This window comes from Oncorhynchus gorbuscha, unplaced genomic scaffold (assembly GCF_021184085.1).
Source record: "Oncorhynchus gorbuscha isolate QuinsamMale2020 ecotype Even-year unplaced genomic scaffold, OgorEven_v1.0 Un_scaffold_1950, whole genome shotgun sequence".
NCBI lineage: Eukaryota > Metazoa > Chordata > Actinopteri > Salmoniformes > Salmonidae > Oncorhynchus > Oncorhynchus gorbuscha.
This window is the reverse complement of record NW_025746593.1, coordinates 55,001-65,000: the sequence shown is the minus strand read 5'-3', so window position 1 is coordinate 65,000 and position 10,000 is coordinate 55,001. Positions and strand designations below refer to the sequence as shown.

Genomic DNA, 10,000 nt, shown 5'->3' with positions numbered 1-10,000 from the left:
GGGGAGAGGAGAGAGGGATGGAGGAGAGGAGGGGAGGATGGGGAGAGGAGAGAGGGATGGAGGAGAGGAGGGGAGGATGGGGAGAGGAGAGAGGGATGGAGGAGAGGAGGGGAGGATGGGGAGAGGAGAGCGGATGGAGGAGAGGAGGGGAGGATGGGGAGAGGAAAGCGGGATGGAGGAGAGGAGGGGAGGATGGGGAGAGGGAGAGAGGGATGGGGAGGAGAGGAGGGGGAGGATGGGGAGAGGAGAGAGGGATGGAGGAGAGGATGGGGAGAGGAGAGAGGGATGGAGGAGAGGAGGGGGATGGGGAGAGGAGAGAGGGATGGAGGAGAGGAGGGGAGGATGGGGAGAGGAGAGAGGGATGGAGGAGAGGAGGGGAGGATGGGGAGAGGAGAGAGGGATGGAGGAGAGGATGGGAGGATGGGGAGAGGAGAGAGGGATGGGGAGGAGATGGAGGAGAGGAGGGGAGGATGGGGAGAGGAGAGAGGGATGGAGGAGAGGAGGGAGGATGGGGAGAGGAGAGAGGGATGGAGGAGAGGAGGGGAGGATGGGGGAGGAGGAGAGGAGGGGGATGGAGGAGAGGAGGGGAGGATGGGGAGAGGGGAGAGGAGGGATGGAGGAGAGGGGGAGGGGGGAGGATGGGGAGAGGAGAGAGGGGATGGAGGAGAGGAGGGGAGGATGGGGAGAGGAGAGGGATGGAGGGATGGAGGAGAGGATGGGGAGAGGAGATGGGGATGGAGGAGAGGAGGGGGATGGGGAGAGGAGGGAGGGATGGGGAGAGAGAGGAGGGATGGGGAGGATGGGGAGAGGGGAGAGGGATGGAGGAGAGGAGGGGAGGATGGGGAGAGGAGAGAGGGATGGAGGAGAGGATGGGAGGATGGGGAGAGGAGAGAGGGATGGAGGAGAGGAGGGGAGGATGGGGAGAGGAGAGAGGGATGGAGGAGAGGAGGGGAGGATGGGGAGAGGGGAGAGAGGGATGGAGGAGAGGAGGGGAGGATGGGGAGAGGAGAGAGGGATGGAGGAGAGGATGGGGAGAGGAGAGAGGGAGGATGGAGGAGAGGAGGAGGGGAGGATGGGGAGAGGAGAGAGGGATGGAGGAGAGGAGGGGAGGATGGGGAGAGGAGAGAGGGATGGAGGAGAGGAGGGGAGGATGGGGAGAGGAGAGATGGGGGAGGAGAGGAGGAGGGGGGGAGGATGGGGAGAGGAGAGAGGGATGGAGGAGAGGAGGGGAGGATGGGGAGAGGAGAGAGGGATGGAGGAGAGGATGGGGAGAGGAGAGAGGGATGGAGGAGAGGAGGGGGGATGGGGAGAGGAGAGAGGGATGGAGGAGAGGAGGGGAGGATGGGGAGAGGGATGGAGGAGAGGGATGGAGGAGAGGAGGGGAGGATGGGGAGAGGAGAGAGGGATGGAGGAGAGGAGGGGAGGATGGGGAGAGGAGAGCGGGATGGAGGAGAGGAGGGGGAGGATGGGGAGAGGAGAGCGGGATGGAGGAGAGGAGAGGAGGGGAGGATGGGGAGAGGAGAGAGGGATGGAGGAGAGAGGAGGGAGGATGGTGAGAGGAGGAAGAGGGATGGAAGAGAGGATGGGGAGAGGAGAGAGGGATGGAGGAGAGGAGGGGGGATGGGGAGAGGAGAGGGTCAGGGATGGAGGAGAGGAGGGGTCAGGAGGGGGAGAGGGAGAGAGGGATGGAGGAGAGGAGGGGAGGATGGGGAGAGGAGAGAGGGATGGAGGAGAGGAGGTCAGTTATCTGTCAGGATGGGGAGAGGAGAGAGGGATGGAGGAGAGGAGGGGAGGATGGGGAGAGGAGAGAGGGATGGAGGAGAGGAGGGGAGGATGGGGAGAGGAGAGAGGGATGGAGGAGAGGATGGGGAGAGGAGAGAGGGATGGAGGAGAGGAGGGGGGATGGGGAGAGGAGAGAGGGATGGAGGAGAGGAGGGGAGGATGGGGAGAGGAGAGAGGGATGGAGGAGAGGAGGGGAGGATGGGGAGGAGGAGAGAGGGATGGAGGAGAGGAGGGGAGGATGGTGAGAGGGGAGAGGGGGATGGAGGAGGGAGGGAGGATGGGGAGAGGAGAGCGGGATGGAGGAGAGGAGGGGGGAGGAGGAGGATGGGGAGAGGAGAGAGGGATGGAGGAGAGGAGGGGAGGATGGTGAGAGGAGAGAGGATGGATCAATACAGGAAGAGAGGATGGGGAGAGGGAGAGAGGGATGGAGGAGAGGAGGGAGGGGGGGGATGGGGAGAGGAGAGAGGGATGGAGGAGAGGAGGGGAAGATGGGGAGAGGAGAGAGGGATGGAGGAGAGGAGGGGAGGATGGGAGATGGAGGAGAGAGGGATGGAGGAGAGGAGGGGAGGATGGGGAGAGGAGAGAGGGATGGAGGAGAGGAGGGGGGGGATGGGGAGAGGAGAGAGGGATGGAGGAGAGGAGGGGGAGGATGGGGAGAGGAGGAGAGAGGGATGGAGGAGAGGAGAGAGGGATGGAGGAGAGGAGAGAGGGATGGAGGAGAGGAGGGGAGGATGGGGAGAGGAGAGAGGGATGGAGGAGAGGAGGGGGGGGGATGGGGAGAGAGAGAGGGATGGAGGAGATGGAGAGGAGGGAGGATGGGGAGAGGAGAGAGGATGGAGGAGAGGAGAGGGGATGGAGGAGAGGAGAGAGGGATGGAGGAGAGGAGGGGAGGATGGAGGAGGGGAGGAGAGAGGAAAAGAAAAGCGGAATTTTTTCTTTCTTTCTTCCTCTTGTTGTTTCTCTTGTCCTTTATCTGCCAGTTATGGGCCAGTTATCTGGCAGTTATGGGCCAGTTATCTGCCAGTTATAGGTCAGTTATCTGTCAGTTATGGGCCAGTTATCTGCCAGTTAAGGGCCAGTTATGGGCCAGTTATCTGCCAGTTATAGGTGAGTTATCTGCCAGTTATAGGCCAGTTATGTGCCAGTCATAGGCCAGTTATCTTCCAGTTATAGGCCAGTATAGGCCAGTTATTGGTCAGTTATCTGCCAGTTATAGGTCAGTTATCTGCCAGTTATCGGCCAATTATAGGCCAGTCATAGGGAGTTATAGGTCAGTTATCTGCAGGTTATCTGCCAGTTATAGAGAGAGGATGGAGGAGGAGGTTATCTGCCAGTTATAGGCCAGTTATCTGCCAATTATAGTCCAGTTATCCGCCCGTTATAGGCCAGTTATCTGCCAGTTATAGGCCAGTTATCTGCCAGTTATAGGCCAGTTATCTGCCAGTTATAGGCCAGTTATAGGCCAGTTATCTGCCAGTTTAGGGCCAGTTATCTGCCAGGTATAGGCCAGTTATCTGCCAGTTATAGGCCAGTTATCTGCCAGTTATAGGCCAGTTATCTGCCAGTTATCTGCCAGTTATAGGCCAGTAATCGGCCAGTTATCTGCCAGTTATAGGCCAGTTATCTGCCAGTTATAGGCCAGTTATAGGCCAGTTATCTGCCAGTTATAGGCCAGTTATAGGCCAGTTATCTGCCAGTTATAGGCCAGTTATCTGCCAGTTATGGGCCAGTTATAGGCCAGTTATCTGCCAATTATAGTCCAGTTATCCGCCCGTTATAGGCCAGTTATCTGCAGGTTATCTGTCAGTTATAGGCCAGTTATCTGCCAGTTATAGGCCAGTTATCTGCCAGTTATAGGCCAGTTATCTGCCAGTTATAGGCCAGTTATCTGGCAGTTATAGGCCAGTTATAGGGCCAGTTATCTGCCAGTTATAGGCCAGTTATCTGCCAGTTATAGGCCAGTTATCTGGCAGTTATGGGCCAGTTATAGGCCAGTTATCTGGCAGTTATGGGCCAGTTATAGGCCAGTTATCTGGCAGTTATAGGCCAGTTATCTGGCAGTTATAGGCCAGTTATCTGGCAGTTATGGGCCAGTTATAGGCCAGTTATCTGCCAGTTATAGGCCAGTTATCTGGCAGTTATAGGCCAGTTATAGGCCTGTTATAGGCCTGTAATCTGGCAGTTATGGGCCAGTTATAGGCCAGTTATAGGCCAGTTGTTTGCCAGTTATCTGCCAGTTACCGTGCCAGTTATGGGCCAGTTTTGGGCCAGTTATAGGCCAGTTATCTGCCAGTTATAGTCCAGTTATCTGCCAGTTACCCTGCCAGTTTTAGGCCAGTTATAGGCCAGTTATCTGCCAGTTTTAGGCCAGTTATAGGCCAGTTATCTGCCAGTTATAGTCCAGTTATCTGCCAGTTACCCTGCCAGTTATGGGCCAGTTATAGGCCAGTTATCTGCCAGTTATAGGCCAGTTATCTGCCAGTTATATGCCAGTTATCTGCCAGTTATAGGCCAGTTATCTGCCAGTTATAGGCCAGTTATAGGCCAGTTATCTGCCAGTTATAGGCCAGTTATCTGCCAATTTTCTGCCAGTTATAGGCCAGTTATCTGCCAGTTTAGGGCCAGTTATCTGCCAGTTATAGGCCAGTTATCTGCCAGTTATAGGCCAGTTATCTGCCAGTTATAGGCCAGTTATCTGCCAGTTATAGGCCAGTTATCTGCCAGTTATCTGCCAGTTATAGGCCAGTTATTGGCCAGTTATCGGCCAGTTATAGGCCAGTTATCTGCCAGTTATAGGCCAGTTATAGGCCAGTTATCTGCCAGTTATAGGCCAGTTATCTGCCAGTTATAGGCCAGTTATCTGCCAGTTATAGGCCAGTTATAGGCCAGTTATCAGCCAGTTATCTGCCCGTTATAGGCCAGTTATCTGCCAGTTATAGGCCAGTTATAGGCCAGTTATCTGCCAGTTATCTGCCAGTTATAGGCCAGTTATCTGCCAGTTATAGGCCAGTTATCTGGCAGTTATAGGCCAGTTATAGGGCCAGTTATCTACCAGTTATAGGCCAGTTATCTGGCAGTTATGGGCCAGTTATAGGCCAGTTATGGGCCAGTTATCTGCCAGTTATAGGCCAGTTCTCTGGCAGTTATAGGCCAGCTATAGGCCAGTTATCTGGCAGTTATGGGCCAGTTATAGGCCAGTTATCTGCCAGTAATAGGCCAGTTATATTGGCAGTTATGGGCGAGTTATAGGCCAGTTATCTGGCAGTTATGGGCCAGTTATAGGCCAGTTATCTGCCAGTTATCTGCCAGTTACCCTGCCAGTTATGGGCCAGTTATGGGCCAGTTATCTGCCAGTAATAGGCCAGTTATATTGGCAGTTATGGGCCAGTTATAGGCCAGTTATCTGGCAGTTATGGGCCAGTTATAGGCCAGTTATCTGCCAGTTACCCTGCCAGTTATGGGCCAGTTATAGGCCAGTTATCTGCCAGTTATAGGCCAGTTATCTGCCAGTTACCCTGCCAGTTATGGGCCAGTTATAGGCCAGTTATCTGCCAGTTATCTGCCAGTTATAGGCCAGTTATAGGCCAGTTATCTGCCAGTTATAGGCCAGTTATCTGCCAGTTATAGGCCAGTTATAGGCCAGTTATCTGCCAGTTATAGGCCAGTTATAGGCCAGTTATCTGCCAGTTATGGGCCAGTTATCTGCCAGTTATAGGCCAGTTATCTGCCAGTTATAGGCCAGTTATCTGCCAGTTATCTGCCAGTTATAGGCCAGTTATCTGCCAGTTATAGGCCAGTTATAGGCCAGTTATCTGCCAGTTATAGGCCAGTTATCTGCCAGTTATGGGCCAGTTATAGGCCAGTTATCTGCCAATTATAGTCCAGTTATCCGCCCGTTATAGGCCAGTTATCTGCAGGTTATCTGCCAGTTATAGGCCAGTTATCTGCCAGTTATAGGCCAGTTATCTGCCAGTTATAGGCCAGTTATCTGCCAGTTATAGGCCAGTTATCTGCCAATTTTCTGCCAGTTATAGGCCAGTTATCTGCCAGTTTAGGGCCAGTTATCTGCCAGTTATAGGCCAGTTATCTGCCAGTTATAGGCCAGTTATCTGCCAGTTATAGGCCAGTTATCTGCCAGTTATAGGCCAGTTATCTGCCAGTTATCTGCCAGTTATAGGCCAGTTATCTGCCAGTTATAGGCCAGTTATCTGCCAGTTATAGGCCAGTTATCTGCCAGTTATCTGCCAGTTATAGGCCAGTTATAGGCCAGTTATCTGCCAGTTATAGGCCAGTTATCTGCCAGTTATAGGCCAGTTATCTGGCAGTTATAGGCCAGTTATAGGGCCAGTTATCTGCCAGTTATAGGCCAGTTATCTGCCCGTTATAGGCCAGTTATCTGCAGGTTATCTGCCAGTTATAGGCCAGTTATCTGCCAGTTATAGGCCAGTTATCTGCCAGTTATAGGCCAGTTATCTGCCAGTTATAGGCCAGTTATCTGCCAATTTTCTGCCAGTTATAGGCCAGTTATCTGCCAGTTTAGGGCCAGTTATCTGCCAGTTATAGGCCAGTTATCTGCCAGTTATAGGCCAGTTATCTGCCAGTTATAGGCCAGTTATCTGCCAGTTATAGGCCAGTTATCTGCCAGTTATCTGCCAGTTATAGGCCAGTTATCGGCCAGTTATAGGCCAGTTATCTGCCAGTTATAGGCCAGTTATAGGCCAGTTATCTGCCAGTTATAGACCAGTTATAGGCCAGTTATCTGCCAGTTATAGGCCAGTTATCTGCCAGTTATAGGCCAGTTATCTGGCAGTTATAGGCCAGTTATAGGGCCAGTTATCTGCCAGTTATAGGCCAGTTATCTGCCAGTTATAGGCCAGTTATCTGGCAGTTATGGGCCAGTTATCTGGCAGTTATGGGCCAGTTATCTGCCAGTTATAGGCCAGTTATCTGGCAGTTATAGGCCAGTTATCTGGCAGTTATGGGCCAGTTATAGGCCAGTTATCTGCCAGTTATAGGCCAGTTATCTGGCAGTTATGGGCCAGTTATAGGCCAGTTATAGGCCAGTTGTTTGCCAGTTCTAGTCCAGTTATCTGCCAGTTACCCTGCCAGTTTTAGGCCAGTTATAGGCCAGTTATCTGCCAGTTATAGTCCAGTTATCTGCCAGTTACCCTGCCAGTTATGGGCCAGTTATAGGCCAGTTATCTGCCAGTTATAGGCCAGTTATCTGCCAGTTATAGGCCAGTTATCTGCCAGTTATAGGCCAGTTATCTGCCAGTTATAGGCCAGTTATCTGCCAGTTAAGGCCAGTTATCTGGCAGTTATAGGCCAGTTATAGGGCCAGTTATAGGCCAGTTATCTGCCAGTTATAGTCCAGTTATCTGCCAGTTACCCTGCCAGTTATGGGCCAGTTATAGGCCAGTTATCTGCCAGTTATAGGCCAGTTATCTGCCAGTTATAGGCCAGTTATCTGCCAGTTATAGGCCAGTTATAGGCCAGTTATCTGCCAGTTATCTGCCAGTTATAGGCCAGTTATCTGGCAGTTATAGGCCAGTTATCTGGCAGTTATAGGCCAGTTATAGGGCCAGTTATCTGCCAGTTATAGGCCAGTTATCTACCAGTTATAGGCCAGTTATCTGGCAGTTATAGGCCAGTTATCTGGCAGTTATAGGCCAGTTATAGGGCCAGTTATAGGCCAGTTATCTGCCAGTTATAGTCCAGTTATCTGCCAGTTACCCTGCCAGTTATGGGCCAGTTATAGGCCAGTTATCTGCCAGTTATAGGCCAGTTATCTGCCAGTTATAGGCCAGTTATCTGCCAGTTATAGGCCAGTTATAGGCCAGTTATCTGCCAGTTATCTGCCAGTTATAGGCCAGTTATCTGGCAGTTATAGGCCAGTTATCTGGCAGTTATAGGCCAGTTATAGGGCCAGTTATCTGCCAGTTATAGGCCAGTTATCTACCAGTTATAGGCCAGTTATCTGGCAGTTATGGGCCAGTTATAGGCCAGTTATCTGGCAGTTATCTGCCAGTTATAGGCCAGTTATCTGGCAGTTATAGGCCAGTTATCTGGCAGTTATGGGCCAGTTATAGGCCAGTTATCTGCCAGTAATAGGCCAGTTATCTGGCAGTTATGGGCCAGTTATAGGCCAGTTTTCTGGCAGTTATGGGCCAGTTATAGGCCAGTTATCTGCCAGTTACCCTGCCAGTTATGGGCCAGTTATAGGTCAGTTATCTGCCAGTTATAGGCCAGTTATCTGCCAGTTACCCTGTCAGTTATGGGCCAGTTATAGGCCAGTTATCTGCCAGTTATAGGCCAGTTATCTGCCAGTTATAGGCCAGTTATAGGCCAGTTATCTGCCAGTTATAGGCCAGTTATCTGCCAGTTATGGGCCAGTTAATTGCCAGTTATGGGCCAGTTATCTGCCAGTTATCTGCCAGTTATAGGCCAGTTATCTGCCAGTTATAGGCCAGTTATCTGCCAGTTATAGGCCAGGGAGGGAGGGAAAGAGAGGAGGGAGGAAGGGAAGGAGGGAGGGAGGGAAAGAGAGGAGGGATGAAGGGAAGGAGAGGAGGGAGGAAGGAAAGAAGAGGAGGGAGAAAGGGAAGAAGGGAGGGAGGGAAGGAGAGGAGGGAGGAAGGGAAGGAGGGAGGGAAAGAGAGGAGGGAGGAAGGGAAGGAGGGAGGGAGGGAAAGAGAGGAGGGAGGAAGGGAAGGAGAGGAGGGAGGAAGGAAAGAAGAGGAGGGAGAAAGGGAAGGAGGGAGGGAGGGAGGGAAGGAGAGGAGGGAGGAAGGGAAGGAGGGAGGGAGGGAAAGAGAGGAGGGAGGAAGGGAAGGAGGGAGGGAAGGAGAGGAGGGAGGGAAGGAGAGGAGGGAGGGAGGGAAGGCGGGAAGGAGAGGAGGGAGGGAGGGAAGGCGGGAAGGAGAGGAGGGAGGGAGGGAGGGAAGGAGGGAGAGGAGGGAGGGAGGGAAGGAGAGGAGGGAGGAAGGGAAGGAGGGAGGGAGGGAAAGAGAGGAGGGAGGAAGGGAAGGAGAGGAGGGAGGAAGGAAAGAAGAGGAGGGAGAAAGGGAAGAAGGGAGGGAGGGAAGGAGAGGAGGGAGGAAGGGAAGGAGGGAGGGAAAGAGAGGAGGGAGGAAGAGAAGGAGGGAGGGAGGGAAAGAGAGGAGGGAGGAAGGGAAGGAGAGGAGGGAGGAAGGAAAGAAGAGGAGGGAGAAAGGGAAGGAGGGAGGGAGGGAGGGAGGGAAGGGAGAGGAGGGAGGAAGGGAAGGAGGGAGGGAGGGAAAGAGAGGAGGGAGGAAGGGAAGGAGGGAGGGAAGGAGAGGAGGGAGGGAAGGAGAGGAGGGAGGGAGGGAAGGCGGGAAGGAGAGGAGGGAGGGAGGGAGGGAAGGCGGGAAGGAGAGGAGGGAGGGAGGGAGGGAGGGAAGGAGGGAGAGGAGGGAGGGAGGGAAGGAGAGGAGGGAGGGAGGGAGGGAGAGAGGGAGGGAGGGAGAGAGGGAGGGAAAGAGAGGAGGGAGGAAGGAAAGGAGAGGAGGGAGGAAGGAAAGGAGGGAGGGAAGGAGAGGAGGGAGGAAGGGAAGGAGGGAGGGAAAGAGAGGAGGGAGGAAGGGAAGGAGGGAGGGAGGGAAAGAGAGGAGGGAGGAAGGGAAGGAGGGAGGGAAAGAGAGGAGGGAGGAAGGGAAGGAGAGGAGGGAGGAAGGAAAGAAGAGGAGGGAGAAAGGGAAGGAGGGAGGGAGGGAAAGGAGAGGAGGGAGGAAGGGAAGGAGGGAGGGAGGGAAAGAGAGGAGGGAGGAAGGGAAGGAGGGAGGGAGGGAAGGAGAGGAGGGAGGAAGGGAAGGAGAGGAGGGAGGAAGGGAAGGGAAGGAGGGAGGGAGGAAGGGAAGGAGGGAAAGAGAGGAGGGAGGAAGGGAAGGAGGGAGGGAGGGAAAGAGAGGAGGAAGGGAAGGAGAGGAGGGAGGAAGGGAAGGAGGGAGGGAGGGAAGGAGAGGAGGGAGGAAGGGAGGGAGGGAAAGAGAGGAAGGAGGAAGGGAAGGAGGGAGGGATATAGAGGAGGGAGGAAGGGAAGGAGGGATGGAAAGAGAGGAGGGAGGAAGGGAAGGAGGGAGGGATATAGAGGAGGGAGGAAGGGAAGGAGGGATGGAAAGAGAGAAGGGAGGAAGGGAAGGAGAGATGTAGGGAAAGAGGGATGGAAAGAGAGGAGCAAGGAAGGGAAGAAAGGATGTAG

At 53.7% G+C, this 10,000-nt stretch overlaps 1 protein-coding gene across 1 annotated transcript in view; it reads right to left on the bottom strand.

Annotated features, from left to right (window-relative positions):
- Nucleotides 1-10,000, bottom strand: part of LOC124024610 (EH domain-binding protein 1-like) — a gene marked incomplete at its 5' end in the record, with an annotated part of 48,614 nt that overhangs the window by 7,018 nt on the left and 31,596 nt on the right. The gene's annotated exons all lie outside the window — the stretch shown is intronic.